The 16,405-nt window shown below is 45.1% G+C and overlaps 1 protein-coding gene across 5 annotated transcripts in view; it reads right to left on the bottom strand.

Annotated features, from left to right (window-relative positions):
* The window catches only part of LOC144107724 (uncharacterized), a 260,626-nt gene extending 244,807 nt beyond the window's left edge, over window positions 1-15,819 (bottom strand). For all 5 annotated transcript variants that reach the window (XM_077640867.1, XM_077640863.1, XM_077640859.1 and 2 more), the window contains exon 1: window positions 15,339-15,819. The gene's annotated coding sequence lies outside the window, so the exon portion shown is untranslated. The remainder of the gene's footprint in view (window positions 1-15,338) is intronic.
* Window positions 15,820-16,405: the final 586 nt, after the last annotated feature.

The following is a 16,405-nucleotide window of genomic DNA, read 5'->3' on the forward strand; positions in this document are numbered from 1 at the left end:
TCGTAAGTAACCTACGCGAAGAGTTCATACCTACATGCACATCTACGTCACATTTATTTCAACGAAGCAATTTGGCAGGTAAATTTTTTATACATAAAAACAGGTAGGTTCAATTCAAATTCCTAAAAGCACGTGATCTGATCATAATAACATTCACGACTGCTGCTCGTTCTTGGTGTCTAAACGATCTGCACACCCGGCTCACTTTGTTCTTCCAGTCGCCTTTTCTTCTTGCCCTGTTTTACGCTGCGACAGCTGCGATAATTGACTGGATACACCTGGCGAACGTAGGTAAGAGTGTGGGCTAATTTTCATCTTCGCTGGTTTGCACTGTCACCCCTAGAAGTCGCGTTAGTTTTGCACTCAGATGGGCGACGTATGTGTCCGCGGCGTAGGACAAGCGGCCACAGCTGTGAAAAACAAAACGGAAATCTTCAGCTTTCTTCCACTGACACGAATTTACTCATTGTAGTTAACGGGCACAAATAGACAGGGTCAGGGAAATGCTCTATATAGTCGGGTAAAAGTGAAGTCTGCCGTGAAGCTCCGCCCACATTCAGGACCGCCGCATAGAATTCCTCCCCGACAAAAATGTAGTTCGTTGTTAAAACTTTTGTGGTTACCTGAACAATAATCATAACAGGGCAGCGCAAGAAACAACACAGAACACAGCAGAAACACCGAAGAAAGGACGGGCGCTGTTTTTTTCAGACTAAATGAATGAATGAATGAATGAATGAATGAATGAATGAATGAATGAATGAATGAATGAATGAATGAATGAATGAATGAATGAATGAATGAATGAATGAATGAATGAAAAACTTGGTTGTCAAGGAAAATTTTCGCAGCGTAGGTGGGTAGTCCAGGGCCCCAGTGGCCTTGTTTTTTGCAGAGACAGCACCTTTGACTTACAAGTGGTTATGGCTCTCAGGTTAACCAATGTAATCGTAGACTTGTGTTGGGGTGATAAGTGCCCTCTTTGTTTTCTGTGTTTCTGATGCATTCGGTGCCGTTTTTTTGTGCTGCCCTCTTATGATTCCAGCATGAACCAACAAGCCCAAACACAAATTCCTTGTATAAACAAGAAGCTAACTAACCATATGAGAAAAGTATAAGGTATAGAAATTCGATACCTGGCTTGTCTAATATAATCAAACATTAAACAGCTGGTATTTTTCACTATTGTGACTGGCCAGCGGAGCAATACAGGAGGTCGCGGACCATGTCTAAGTGTTACCAACTGCTAATTTGTGAAGTTGTATCCTGCTATGGTTGGTTCTAGTTCCCAACGCGAGTGCCCATGAATTCAGGAGTGCCAACTTGAAACTTGGTGGTGGTAGTGGCTACTGCCAGCGGTAACAAGCTGTAATTGTTAGACAGGTGCTGATCCGTGTACTTTCTTTTGGTCTTTTCTCTTTTTGAGGTGGAGGTCTTTTATTCTGTTTCCAATATTACTGTTTGACTAGCTCCAGCTTAGAAACTTGTTGGTTACTGCCGTAGGGACAGCTACGCTGCTTAGAAAAAGGTGTGCGCCTGAAATACCATAAAAATGTTAGTAAAGCGAACAACAAAACCACTTAACGCATTTAGTTTATGTCTCCTAATGCACGTCAGAAACAGTTTGATATCTCTCACAGCACGTGAGGTAAAGTTTAATGCGGCGTTGTTAAAGCAATAAAAGCAAAGTTTATTCTCTTTGAGGCTTGAAACACGGGTTATTGATATCCTACTCGATATAAAGAAAAGAAACGGGCTTAGACAGGGCATCTAATAAGAAGGCAAGATAAGCGATGGTCCTTACGAGTAACAGAATCGTAGCAGCGAATCGTAGCAGGGGGGGGGGGGGGGGCAGAAAGAGTGGTGGATGAGATTAAGAAGTTTACGGGGACAGGGTGGCCATAGGTGGCACAGGACAGGGTTAATTGAAGAGACATGGGAGATGCATTTCTCCTGCAGTGAGCTTAGGCAGGCCGATGATGATGATTACACCATTTATAACGTGACTGATATGCTAATACCTGCATGGGAGAAAAGTCCTTGCTATGTGTGGGGTTAATCACCCGCATGCTCTTTCTTGGCAACGCAGAAAGCGAGCTTTTTTTTTCTGCAAGATGGCCGGGGGTAAGAAAAGACAGCAGTATTTGCGAAAGCGGCAACTAGACGATGATTTGCATATTGCACTTAAGCCTCACTCTGGCTGTTTCATTTTCGGACATAATAAGGTATACCGCTTGTGCGAAATGACGAATGCTTTTACATAAAGGTGAAATAAACAAAACACGAATGGCTTAATTAAATGGCTCAACATTCGATGTAAATATGCAGAAAACACGGTGCGGGTGATGAGTAAGTTACGTAGCAAAACGCCACCGCAGGAAAATATTTCGTGCTTCGCGCTGCTAAACACGCGAGGTAGTCACCAGTGCCAAAGCAGTACCTGGCGCAGAGTAGTGCTAAGCAAACCACGCTTTCACGCAAGAAACGCTCTGAAGCTCACAAGAGCCGTCACTAGGTGGCGACTGTATGCCGAACGCGAATTTGCAGTGCGCTGGCAGTTAAAGAAGAAAATATGATACAAAGTCGATAAAGGCGTGGGGAGTCAGTGCGAAAGTCATTCTATGTGCTAATTTTCTTCTAGCTTTTCTCCATCAGTTTTTCATTCGTAAACAATGACTGGCAGGCGCGCGCGAAGTCTTTACCTAAAAGAGTAGCATATATTTTGCGATGTTAAACGTTTGCTAGCGGATAAACGTTGGATTCGTACAGTCCTCATCACTTAAATGTCTTCGCATTGGCGTATCTGAGATGTCTTCAAAACTTCGATTTTTTTTTGCGTGTTGTTCAATTCGGCAATGGATCTCGAACTATGCATTCGGGCAGAACTGAATATACGTCTTTCGAGGGTCATGAGGCAACAAATGTATGTGGCAACAAATGGCACCGTTCAGACAAAAAAAAAACATACTTGAGTGACAGCTAAAAACAGCCCGAGGAACATATTACGGTAGCGAATATCTATCGCTGTTAATAAAATAAAGAACCTTAAACGTTGTGCCACGGTCCTTAGAGAACAAGCCAATAGAGAGCGGCTTCTTCTCAAAAAGGCACTGCCTTGCCCTCAGGACGTTGCAGGGTCCTAAAGAAGCTTCCGTTCAGTAAATATTTCGCCTTTTGAACAACCATTTTGCGATCGATATCATTGGCTAAGCGGCGCTGCATTCGCGACAATCGTATAACCGTAATTTCGAATGCGCCTTTCGCGCTATTTACGCATGGCTTGTCAAAACGTTCGCGTTAGCTTACGGATGTACAGGTTGCAAAAAATACAAAATAAAACAAAACAAAAATAAAGCCCTTTGTGCCCAAAAATTGGCTTTTTCGCACTTTCAGGTGCAAAAATTATCTTGGCGTTGAGGCAGATTTGTTGGAAGCCCGAAGAATTAAAATTTGATACTGCTTTACTTCAACAATTGCCAGCAACACACTCCTTGGCTTTATTCAAATTGCGCGGTTCTGTAATGAGCAACAGTGTTTTAAATGCCGTTTTTATTCTGCCGTGTCTCCAGTGAGATTCAGAAGATGCCCGGGCCATCAAGCGACGTTCGTTAGAATTTAATTTTAGAAGTATAACAGGAGCCTAATAGCGCTCTATTTTTCAGATTTTACACCTTTGGACGGAATAGCTGCGGGGCCGAGTAATGCACTCGCGTTTTCGTGTTATGCAGCAGCTAATGCAATTTTCTCACAGTTTTTAGATTATAGAGTATAGCGTAGGCTAGACTACGCTATACGGCATGTCATCGAAAGAGGGTGTACCTGACTGTAAACCTTAGCTGCACGTAAAGAAACTAGCGGAGTCCAAATTAGGTTTGGTTAGGTCATATTCTGGTAGGGATAGAGAAAAATCTATAGAACGGCCTCAGTCTTGGTGGAAACCGACATACCTTCCGTGAGGCATATGTTCAAGCGAAGAACTGGGCAGAGGGAAATGCACAGGTGCCACGCACGGTCCAGGGCGTGCGGCTATATGAGCTGTCGGGTCCTGCTGGTGTGCAGTTGCGGTGCAATCAGAGAACACAGGAGGGTGTGTGGACAGAAAAAAAAATACCACGAAGCTCAGCGTAATGTGTCTGCAGGAACAAGTTAGATTATACAAGTTACAAAATGAGGGCGAGTTTGGAGAAACCTATCAGTCTTGCAAACGAGGGATTATTTTAGGCAGAATACTGATCTTGCGGCTTTTAAAAGCTTGTCTTCATTGTAACTTGTATTTAAGGGCAAAAGGGCCCTGTTATTATGCAAACCGGTTATGTGAACATGAATATGGTTGATCTGAACGCACTGCTTATGCCAAAACACTTTTAGAGTGACATTGCGAACGGCGTTTAATAGTTTAGCATTCAGAAGAGAAAGTGAAAGCTCGGATAGTGGTGGGTTACTGTTTTCAGGCTTACAGCTCTGGTAAACGCCTACGGATCTAGTTATGATGTCACGCCCTATCTCAAGTAGTCACTACAACGTAAAGTATTTTTTGTTTGCTTCGATGACAGGTTAAAAATAAAACCTCACGAATGCAAATAATTCATTTCTCTGTGTGCCGATTAGACATCAGAAGAGGAACCGAAATTGCTGCACCGAAAGTTGCTAAGCCAAAAGTGGTTTACCGAAAGCGAATAGTGAGCCGACGTGTGCGAGTATTTCATATCGAGATAGTCCTGCCTTCTGGTTAGCCTTAGCGGCTGTCTCGTCATAGCTTTCTACAATTGCTTCCTTGATAAATTCGTAAAATTTCGTAAAAAATGGAAGTTTGTTAAAGCTGCCATTATTTTTCTTTAAATCTGACTTATCTCTGTAGCGCTAGCTTTCTCTTTATTGGTTTGAGTAGCATTCATTCATTGGATACATTCATAGCGCTCATTGATTGGCGTATACTCAAGAAATGCGTGTGTACAGCTACAGGATGGAGAAGTGCAGGTAATGTTTACGTAAGTTTTGGCTCTTGTTCGTTAGAAGCCGCACCATTAACACCACGCCATGGAAAACAACTTTTTCAGTAGACTTTATAGACTAAACTTGAATACTGTATGTCATTGGCGGAATTTGGTAGGAATAACATAGACTTGTGGTACTCGCGGTGGTGCTGCACACCAGGTGTGAACATGCTTCTGAATTTATTTTTTTTCTTCCACTGTATTTTTTCCAGTGTTATTCTTTCTTTAGATTTGCCAAGATGGTAATCTCCAAGTTTGCTGCCATGTCTTCATCGGTAGTCGAGGCCGTCCACTGATATCTTCGAAATGAGAGGCAGCTGCTCATGGGGGAAAGCATTCATAAAGTTCATTACTTCAGCCACACATGAGAGTGAACATTAAGGACATCGGCTAACGTGAGAGAGGAGGAGAAGGCCCCATAAAACGAGTGAAATCATGAAACCTGCACGCTATGGTCTTATCTCGTAATGACACCCGCCGCGTGGCTCCGTGGCTAAGCCTTTCAGCTATTGATCCCTTGGTCGCGGGGATCAAATCCTGACCGTCGATGGAAATTAAAATTAAAAATCCCCGTTAGCTGTGCGATGTTAGCGGACGTTAAAGATGACTCGGTGGTCTAAGTTAACCGGAGCTCTACACTACGACGTCCTTCATAGCCGCCCATGCGTCGCTTCGGGCTTTAAACCACGCATATAATACGTAAGTACACTGCCTGATGACACAATGGTGACTATGGTTATGACCAAGCCAACGACGAGAATAGTAATTAATAACAAATAAAACAATTGTCATTTATGCAAACTTTAGATATGTCATCATCATCTTTTGAATCTCGTGAAATCAATAATCGAGTTTCACTTACTTCAGACTCGTGCGAAGTCAGTCGACATGGTGATTCGCAGCTATTAAGTTTAAACAATTTTAGCCTTTTTTAATGTTTTAAAATGGGAACAGGTAAATTCATCTCGAAACTTATCGAAGAAGTTATCATCTGAAGGTATATATAACTGAGGATTGTAGAAGTCACCCACAAGAAAGTAAATGGCTTGCTGCCGTTTTCAAGAGTAGCCTTGCGTACCTTAGTGATATTTTCAAGCACGCAATTAGGGTATTGTGATGGGGCTTGATTTCAGGCACCCGGCCACTTGGTACTCCCATCACAATTTAGACACTCTATTTCATTGTTATTAGATTTACTTGTGTATTGAGAGCACCCAGATATTCAAATCTTTCGCCACTCGAAAGAACCTAAGAAGGCAAGTTTAGCTAAAAATGCTTATAGTCACGTCACGCCTTCTTTGATCTAAGGAATTTAACAGACGGCCTTTCGTTTGAGACCATCTTTAGGATCAAACCAAGGATATATTCACTCAGAATACGGGAGATGTGCTCTTTCAAGAAATAATTATTGAAAATGGGGAAGGCATATATTTGCTCTGAGCATAAAGTCACGAGAATAACAGCTTCACTCATTACGGAAACATAAGCTGCAGTACAGCAAATGGTGTGTTGGACATAGCGGATACCTTTCATATCTTTCGAGTTGACATTTCCATTGTATAATCAAATATGGTGTAGGATTGTGTCATTATGTTGGCTAACGCCGAAGGCTGACCTCATCCTCTATGACAGCTGCGCTAAGGCGAGCTCGCGATTTGTATTCAACATTTGCCACGCAACAAAATGGTCAACTTCATATTGCTCTGACTAGAGGTTCATTTCAAAGTCAGCACAAAACCGCCTCCACTGTACGTACAAAAGAGCGGTCTGTCTGCAAAAACCGACCGCCTCTACAGAACACTGTTTAGCGCTGTGGAGCTCTGTCGCTTCATTCCTACCCATGCTTGCTGCCGAACAATCTGAGCACACGCGCAATGCGTTTTTAACGTGATAGCGTCAAGGCTTCCGTTCCGCAGAAAATCCGGCGTCGTCAGCGTTGTGATCGAAAATGTACACCGTGGTAGTTAGCTCACGGAGGTCGCGAGGTGATTGGTCGCGAAAGGTTGCTCAGGACGAGCAATCTGAGTCTCACAAGCCCCACACGTGGCTGTGTTTGAAACCTGTCGGAGCAGTGGCGCATTGCTTAACCACTACGCTACTGCGCCAGGAGGGGTATTATGACTACCAGCAATATTTGACTGCAAATATAGAGAATAACAAATTGTGCATATGTGGGCATTAGCCCATTAACGCTACCTTGTGAAAACCTTAAGGCGGAGCTTAAAGGGCAGCTGCACTACTATTTTAGAATTCCGCACTAGTCGAGGATTCGAATGTATAAAGGCTGCGGGTAACGAGTTCCAAATGTGTTAACGCTAACATTTAAAATAGTGACGTGATGGACGATTAAATTTTGAGGCTCCTCTTCACAGCACCGGAGGAATGCGAAGAAGCTTGGTGTGACGTCATGGAAGGTAAGCTTTCAGATTTCCGCTGCCGCCAACCATACCCTGCCATGCCTAGTTAGATGCTAGCAAACAATGCTGGGAGGCAGAAATTTGGGCAGCGCTTGTTTGTCTTTACACCTCAGTTTCCACGTCCCGTCTTTGTCGCGCTGTTTCAAAATGAATGCTGGGAGGCCTTTGCCTTCGATGGCGTTGGTTTAATTTTTTACGTGAAAGCAAGCGTTTATGCGTTGGAAATGTAGTGGTACCGTCGATGACGTCATAATGAGCCCACCATTTGGAGCTGTGCGCTGCGGAAGCTTGATGGCCGTCTGGATTGCAATCGGCGATTGCGTCACCATTTCAAATGCTAGCCCGAAAGGAGCTCGCATGCTTTACATACAAATTTCACACATTCGAGATCTTTAAGCTCGTCCATTTCTAAAACCTATGCAGTTGCCTTTTAAGTGTCCCCTCCACTTTTTAACCATGTGCTTGCTGCTTTTTTTGTTAGGGGTAACGATGGGTTTTCTTAAGTATTAGATGGCAAACTATGCAGTTTTTCTTTTTTCTTTAGGCCGCGACAAAAGAAAAGTTAGATTGTTTTGTAGACTTGGTGTCCCTTGTGTGGCTACCGGTGTTACAATTTCTTTTGACTTGAACACGTGGCCTTCAATGTGTTCATTTATTTCTGTGCCGCTTGCTAACTACTTTTTATGATTCGTATACTGGGAAGGATTCTCTGTGTCACTGGGATAGTAATAGGCGCAGAAAACGTTTCTATCAAAGAACACTACAGTAATATCATTATAAGCCTCTTGTTGCCTTAGGAACTCCACAATAATATGATTTGCATGCAAACCTTCTTGCTATCTCCAAATAAAGTGATTGAGAATCTTTACTAGCCTCTGTACCTCTGAAATGTCCACTCCCAACCACTCAGTGATATGTGAAGCTGTACGGGACAATCTCAGGACAAGCACAGTTACTCATTGCTCCAAGCCTGTGTTCAGGCGGCGTTAAAAGTTCCACATGCGAACATGAGCTAGGAGTGCACGCCTGGTTAGTTTAGCAAGATCGTCCGAGAGACAGCTTGACAAGCCCGGACCACGTACCCGACTGGGTGGGACCGTTCGACTACAGGTTCAATCATGCGCAGTGTTTTTAACCCCGTCTCATGTGGTGGCGACACCATGGCGAGAGAAAGCGGTCGTGGCGAAAGCGCTCGGGAAGAAGGAGATTGAGCGGTGTCGGAGAGTGGGGCGCTGTGCGTTCGAGCGTCCGCCTCGTTGCCTAATACTCACTCTGTGTGTCACCGCCTTAGGTGACCCCTTCAAGCTGCCGTCACCGAGGGGCTGTCGCCATGACGGAGCCATGGCAACCGAAACGTGATTCGGTGCAGTTCAAGGACGCCAGGCGTTTATTCCCTCTGCCGAATATTTGAAACAACTTTTCTCAAGCCTGGTTCTATGTTTACGTCTCGTCTCTGGTTTAACGCAAACCACAGGTCACAGTCAGTGCTGTCACGTGGTCCGCTCCTCCTGTTCAGTGGAAGATCTTCCGTTTCGTTACTAGTCAACGGCATCCGCATTTAGACTCTACACAGAAGCCCAGTTAAAGCATTTAACAATTCAAGTTTCGTACATGCGATATGACAACTAGCATACGCACATACTTGGCTGTGGTAAGGACGTATATCGGTGTTAGGGCCAGTATCATATTAATCAATTCCAATGTCGACATGTGTTCAATGTTCATTCTCCGTTTAGTCAGCGGGATTGCGGAGTTAAAATTGTATACCCCACTCGCTATATATTAAGGTAATGAGAAGCAGCGCGATAAGCGCACTGACCATATGCAATATAAAAACAAATGTGTTCGGTCCGTGCTATGGCTTTTCGTGCTGTTTCACCTTTTGTCAACATCCTACACAAAGAATACACAACCACTTTTATTTCCCACTTCACTCACATCTAACAACGAATACGTAGAGTGTCCTATCCCTTAGGGCTTATCTTAACAGGTCCGAGCATATTTGATGCAAAATGTTATGCATGTTGAGCCTCTCATGTTTAAGGTACCATGCTAGAAAATACTCACCTTCAGTCCATGAGACTGTAGCTCAGCCGAAGCTGCTGAGATAACAGGCTTCGAAGAGCGCTTGTGTGACTCAGCGGTATGTTCTAATCTTATGCCTATTCCGTGTCTGTAAGAGGAAAAGTACTGCCCAGATTTTGCGAGAAACCCGCTATGTGGGACAGTCTCGCCCATTACATCTTTCCACTGAGCTCAGCAAATAAGAAGGCCATGCACCTTCGCTCATAATCATTTCTCGGAATTTTGTTGGCACACTGATTAGCAGGGTGTGGTACGCCGCCTCTTTGAAAGGGTTCGTCTTTTCTGCTGCAAGTCAAAGAGGGCTAGAGAATGTAACTTTAGCCAAATGTACATATTGTAGACTGGTGACGGAGTTTGGATATTTTGACAGTAACATATCATTTTAAAGTGACTCGATGAGAATCACGCGTCTGCCCTGTGCGGGCTAAGTCATAGAGCTCACTTGCCTTTGGGCGAAAGATGCTGACTTGTGGAAAATATCGTAACTTCGAGAAACCTAACACTTAAAATTGCTGAATTATTCGCCATGATAGCTCTATGGGGAGTTCACTTAACCTCCATCGACATCTATTTGGGAGGTTTCTCTGAGGTCATTGGCTTCGGCATCTAAGCAGCCGTCCCAATATGCCTTCGGAAAAACCTCGTGCCCTCAAACCTAGCCAATGGCTTCCTTACAAGCTAGACGTTCTGCTTCGGGCTCCATCTGTAGTCGTATACAACTCAAGAACGGAGCTGAATTCTCCCCTCAATGGACCCCTTTCAAGCCAATGGTTTCGGCGGATTCTCATGAGCTTGCTGGCGTCACAATGTAGGGAGTGTCAGTGTAAATGGGATGGTCCCCTCCCCCCACTGTCACGCCAGCAACTTCATGAGAATCGGCCGAAGTCATTGGCTTGAAGAGAGTCCTTTGAGGAGGGGAAATATGCTCCGTTCTTGAGTTGTATCCGACTATAGTCATTTGATCAAGGTAGACGTGGCCTGGGAAATGAACGCTTTCACGAAGTGGGACAGGGGGTGTGATACAACTGACGCTGTCACTCATTCACTCAGAGAAGCTGCGGAAATTCTGGGAGCTTTTTTTTCTTTTCAATTAAAACTGCACACAAGTAGCTCATTTTGTCTCGCATTATTTTGCTTTGAAAGTGTGTGGCCACAAAAGAGGCATCAATAGTGATGAGGCTGTTTGAAAAGAGCGATGTAAACGACTGCTCGTGTTCACTGCCAAAAAAATAATAAATTACTCATAATGAGAGAACACACACACCGAATGATTGCTAATGAGTTTCATCGATTAGTCGTGCCTGAAGTTTTTATTTTTGGAACTAGACTTGTTGCTGGCGCAAAATGAACTACCATGAAAAGGGTTTGCTAGTAGGTTCTATCAGAAAGCTAAAAATACTTTGGCTTGAATATCCACTCGTTCTCACTGTTTTTGTTTAATTGCTATTACTTACGCTGTGCGCCAGCCGCGCAGCGTTTGCAGTGAACAGCTACATATTTTATCCATTATCTCCCTCACGACTAGTTCTTTTTTAAATGAAGGCGTCTGCTGCGTAAACAAGTATTGTTAAAGTGCAGTTAAAAGAGTTAATATGTTTAAGAAATATCTGTACTAAAAACGGTGAATCTCAGTGCTTATTGTTTGTTGTTATACCTTCACACCCCATCCAGATTAACCGCTTTGGATATAAAAATCTCATATTTCGAAATGAGAGAGAATACAGAGATAAAATGAAGGCACGTATGGCTGCGAGCAATATTCATGTCAATTCGTTCATCCGAACAATAGATGTTTGTGACACATTAGCACTGGAAGCAGCTATTGACGGCAAGAAATCTTCCTCAGTGAATTTATATTTTTTGGGTTGAAGGGCTCTCTTAGACAATATGGGAGGCAAAAAGTACGAGCAAAGCATGTTTTGCGCTTACTCCAGAAACAGAGTAGACTTATGCTTGACTTCCCTAAGCGAGCTGGATAGTCGCGCAAATCATTCCAAAGTGTTGGTGACATTGAAGCTGTGTCATACATTTTTGATAGTTTACAAGTGGACGTGTTGTACAGTTTGCTCCCTGAAGAAAAAATGTTGCTCCTGAAGACATAGCGTCATCTTCGAAGGGTAGTGATATTATGCCGCATATCACGCTAACATGCTCTGCTCGAGTATGGGTGACAGACTGTTCGAAAGTTACGGACCGGCGAGGTTTTCTATTAAGTTTCTTTAGGCGACGCTGTGATGCAACACTGACTCTTCCGCCCTTCTTCTCAAGAACTCTGCCCGTGGTCAGCAGTCGAGCGCCATAACCACTGAGTCACCGCGGCGGCTCCCATGTGCTGTCACCGCAAAACTTCTGGCTGATTTGCAGACTTCGCAACCACAACGAGTGGCTTCCGGCCTTGACTTCGAGGGTGTGGTAAAAAATAGCTGAAGCCTAATCGCTAGCTGGGCCGCCGTGGTGGCTAAGTGGTTACGGCGCTCGACTGCTGACCCGAAAGACGCGGGTTCGATTCCGGCTGCGGTAGTCGAATTTCGATGGAGGCGAAATTCTAGAGGCTCGTGTACTGTGCGATGTCAGTGCACGTCAAAGAACCCCACGTTGTCGAAATTTCCGGAACTCTTCACTACGGCGTCCCTCATAGCCTGAGCCGCTTTGGGACGTTAAACTTCCATAAACCATGAACCATAAACTTAATCGGTATCTGAAGTTGGAAATACATCCGTACAAACTGTTGAATCTTTGATGCGAGCAACAAAAGATCTTTAAAGCAGAAATGGACCAGCAGTTGGCAATCGCCACCATAATAAATGAAATGAAATCGCGTGTTATAAATTCTCACTCAGTTAAAGCTGGAGTGGTATCCGTAAGGATGGCGGCTAAGCTCATCGTCTCCCTGCGATAACCTGCCGGTGACCATTCATTGTTTCTCCAGTTCATCACTGCGTAAAAGTGGACGCGCTTTAGGCGTAGCTAGTAGACTGTGCGAATTTGTCTTCAGATCTATCTATATGCTAGGGTATTGGAGTAGATTTGATGAAAATTGTGGTAGTAGGAGACGGCAAAAAGGTTAGGTGGGTGGTATACAGAGCAACGGTGGCGACACCTAGCAAAGTACTGGGGCTAATTGACAATAGAATGAACGCAAATTATCTGATAATGATGATTATGCGTATATGGTTGTCGGCAGTAGGCTCGTACACAATATGGAGTTAAACCTCGCTGACAGGACGGCATGATGTTTTGGGTTTTTGTTGGATAACGGAAAAGGCCGAAGCCGAACCTTCTGTGGAATTGGGGCTTCTTTGACGGCAACGCGTTTTTGTAGGTTTCTCACCGATCATGATGGATAACAGCGCTCATTTGGTGCTAACAACCAAACATGAGATATCTGGGCCGTGTGATATTAATTAAGCATCAAGAAGAAGTGGCTCTTTGTAGCCTGCGCATCAACAGACGCGAAGAGATACAGCTGGCACAACGTGTGGGATCGCAGGCCACGTTTTGTGGGTGGCTTGGGGCGGGATATGTTTTTTTTTTTTAAGAGATGACTCATTTCTCATCAGCCGACGAAATCTGTCGGCTACTTTAAAAGTCTTTGGAAAGCTGACTGGTCATCCATGTCTGTGTTCAGGTAACAATACATAAGAAGACTATGCAGTCAGAACATGAGCGTGATCGATATAGGCTTAGCTTATCAAATAAAGTGCTCTATCGCGTTTTTTATTACCAACAAGGACGAAAAAGTGCTTCACATAGTTCGTCTCTATTCCTCTGTCCTTCACTGCCTTTTTTTTTCGCTCAGTTAGCGATCGTCATATCAGAAAAAAAATTCTTAGTCTTGCTCAGCGGTCCCTTTGATATCGACGCTTACTGTCCTTTACAGAAATAGTCTACTAGCCGCCGAGCTTGAAGCAGCTACGCCGCTATCTTTGTGCTAAACAGGAAGTTGCCTTTCTAGTTTCTTCGTGAGACGGTCGTCAGAAGCTTAATATATGGCTATGGTATAAGCGATGTAGCCGAGATTATTTTATTTCTTTAAATATGAAATTATGGACCACTGTACATATTCAAGAAAAAGACCAAAACCTAACAACCAACCTTTAACTGCAACTCGCTAAACTTGTTCATCTAAAATGTTTAGATCAAAACTCCCGGCTTCTTAGTACGATTTCTTCAATACGCCCCACTTATCAAACTGACATATTTTTTCCTCGGCGGACAGTTGATTGCCAATGTATTGGCAGCGCCTGCGACTGCTGAAACAGCGTTTGTGCACGGAAGTTATGGGTTTTACTATGCCCAAGACGTCGAGGCTACTTCTGCGCAGGCATCACAAGCTGCATTGAAGCGCTAGTCTGCGCTTCCATCTCATGACTCTCCTTTTATGCAAGAGAATTTTCGTTATCAGCTGAACATCACAGAGAAGAAGGTAGGCCAGAGTAGCCATTAATCGCAAGCTTTCACTCGCGTTAGCAAAAGACAGCATAAAAGAGGTAATTACACTTTTTATAACATACGAAATTACACTTTATCATAAATTAACAGACTGCGCTCTAAAGAATATTTTCGTGCAAAATTGCCTATTGGAATTCAGAGCGCAATGATAATAATTGTCTAAATAGAGTTTTTCCGTGGCAAGTCATTGAGTTGCGCGAAGTGCTTGATGAAACGTTATTCGGCCAAAGCACAGACTGAATAGGTTTTTATACACATATCGTGCCGTGTCTTGGTTTGGTTTAAGGGGGTTTAACGTCCCAAAGCGACTCAGGCTATGAGAGACGCCGTAGTGAAAGGCTCCGGAAATTTCGACCACCTGGGGTTCTTTAACGTGCACTGACATCGCACAGTACACGGGGCTCTAGAATTTCGCCTCCATCGAAATTCGATCGTCGCGGCCGGGATCGTGCCTAAACAGTCCATGGCACTGAATTCAACTAGGCTATATACGATCATTGTCATTTTCATATATTTTATATATTTTAACTCATCATCGTCGTTAGATTGCAAAACACTGCGGCTGTGGCGTGCAGACCATTTTATCTTTTTATTAACTTGAGACATAAGGTAACTACGAAGTTTTGGTTTCGAAGGTTTATATAATTGCGAATCAACATTAGGTGTTCTTAAAACAAAGGCATAAATGTGGAAAACAATGTGGAAAGGACAGTCTGCACATTGCCATTCAAAAGGACACAACTTCAAGTACGTGCTACACCGGGTTTGTAGGAAATGATACACTCGACCAAATCGAAACTAGCAATAAGCACAGAGAGAAAAACTTCCTACTGGCCAGCGCAATGTCGTTAGTATTGTTGAGCTCAGCTGCAATGACGACAAGAATCTTAAGTCTGATGTTGCAGACATTTACAGCCTAAATGGCTCGACGAGGGTTTCAAAGAACTCGACCATGAGCATAACTCGCGAGAAAAGAAAAGAGACTACAGCTAGTTAACGGACTTCTTTAAGCATGCTATTTCAAACCTGCAGTCACAAGATGACACTGTGAAAATATGGCATACGTAACAGTGCAAACTGCAAGCGCTCTGGTCTTGTTTGAGAAACAGACGCCCCGAAACTAAGTCTGGAGCCGATATTCATCATCTCCATTGGCCAAGAAGACTACACTGATCGTAGCTGAGTGTGTCATTTGGAGTGTGAAAGACATGTGTTTTAGGTGAACGCAGTGACTGCGACATAATTTGGCGCGCAATGCGCAGCGTGACGGCGATTTCCCGGTTCTTACTTACGGTCCTTCCGGTGGCAATACCTCTGATGCTCATCCGGAGAGGTACCACTGGAATGAGAGGAACAAGACGGCGTGACACGCGCCGTGTCGGTGACTCACCTTCGTGGCGCCATCACACCGACCGCGACAGGTGCCGCGGTCAGCCCGAGGCCACGAGCCCAGCCGTGGTCAAAGTGTCCACCCGCCCCCCGCCTGTTGTGACACCGAGCTGGTCCCTACCAAGCCGGAAGACGAGCGACACGAAAAGTAGAGAGAGACCTTCGCGCTAGCGGGAACGTCACGGTCCACAATCCGTTCGTCACGCACTTCCAACACCGATCGGACGGCAACACTTCACATCGAGTCACTCGTCGTTGGTTTTGGTCACGCAGGAAAAAAAAAAAGTACACCCCAGGCAGCGCCGCGCACAGGCACTAGAAAAAAAAGCGAGCGCACACTTCACCGCAAGTCCCGCATGGCCACGCGCACACGAGGCGCGCTTCACCGCAGAGCGAGGCTGGCCAAGCAGCGCTGTTCGCCGAGCCGCGGCCGGCGTCGCACGAGGGGGCACCCTTCGAAGTCGAGCCCGCGCCACAGACTCGTCCAAGTTCGGCCCCCGGCCAGCGGCCAGCGCGGAACGCCCTGCCTGGGGGGCGGAGCCACTCCGTGACGCGCCACGTGACGTCACGGCGCACGTGCTTTTAGGTGGACCCACGTGACCTCTCTTCCTCCCCCTTCCTTCTTCTCCGGCTCCGTGTCCCGAGCACGCGCTTCCCTCTTTTCCCTTATCGCTTCCCCTTTGCGCCGCCGCCGCGTAGCGCGTTTCCTCCCCAGCGCGTTTTTATACTCGCCTTTTTGTTTTCTCCCTTTTATCCCTATACTTTTTTTCATCTTCTCCCTTGTCGTTCGGGAAGCGCGCCGCGGGGAACGCGCCGGTTTCTGAGCGCACCCGCGTCCCTTTCGCGCTGCTCGGTTTTGTTGCTGGCGCTCTTCGCAGCAGCCTTCTTCCTTCCTTCCTTCGTTCACCTCCGCCACCCTTTTCCTCCCCCTTCTTCCCTCTCTTCCCTCCAATTCGGCCGAGACCTCGCTTTTGGGGGCGGCTGGGGAAGCGAAGGAGAGGACGAGAACGTGGAAACCTCTGCCTCGGTTTCAACGAGACTACGCTTTCTCTCTTACGTTCGTTTTTT

Source organism: Amblyomma americanum, chromosome 10 (genome assembly GCF_052857255.1).
Source record: "Amblyomma americanum isolate KBUSLIRL-KWMA chromosome 10, ASM5285725v1, whole genome shotgun sequence".
Taxonomy (NCBI): domain Eukaryota; kingdom Metazoa; phylum Arthropoda; class Arachnida; order Ixodida; family Ixodidae; genus Amblyomma; species Amblyomma americanum.